This window comes from Triticum dicoccoides, chromosome 2A, assembly GCF_002162155.2.
Source record: "Triticum dicoccoides isolate Atlit2015 ecotype Zavitan chromosome 2A, WEW_v2.0, whole genome shotgun sequence".
Taxonomy (NCBI): domain Eukaryota; kingdom Viridiplantae; phylum Streptophyta; class Magnoliopsida; order Poales; family Poaceae; genus Triticum; species Triticum dicoccoides.
Window position 1 is genome coordinate 716,544,535 of NC_041382.1, and position 710 is coordinate 716,545,244.

The following is a 710-nucleotide window of genomic DNA, read 5'->3' on the forward strand; positions in this document are numbered from 1 at the left end:
TTTCCTTGCCGGTCCCACCAAATGATCCCAAACTTTATGCACACCCCAGGATGACCATGGCAAGCATGCATGACAAGTATCATTCATTTCCGACACTTGATGCATTTTCTAGGGTTTTTCCGGCGACAAAACCCTACAACACGGCCCCCACGTGATGCAACGTGGGTTTTGTGTCCGAATTTGTGCACACCTTGCCTGGGGGACCACATTGGCCATGCCCACATGGTCCCAAAAGTTGGGGTCATCTCATGTATGCCTCCACATGCACCATGTACAAGCATGACCATTCGGGTCTGCTGGAGGGCAGGTCTGAAAGTGGTTTTCCTTGCCGGTCCCACCAATTAGGAAGTCATAAATAGGACGACATTTAATCATACATATTTTAAATGAAATTGAAAACAATGAGAAGAAGTGATATGGAATTATGAAACATGAGCAAAAAAATAGGAATAAGAAGGAGAAAACATAAAATAACAGGAAAACCAAATTAAAAGGGAAAGAGGAACAATATATTTGAATGTATAATATTGTAGAAATGATAGAGATACTATAAATATTGTTTAACATATACAAGTATACAATAACTAATAGGTGTCACAAAGAGTTTTTTTTGAGGGAAGATCCAATGATATTTATTTTGAGGGAAGAAACAATGTAGGTAGGTGGGACGGCCCAGACCGCAAATCACTAGTGCAGAACCGGGCAATAGC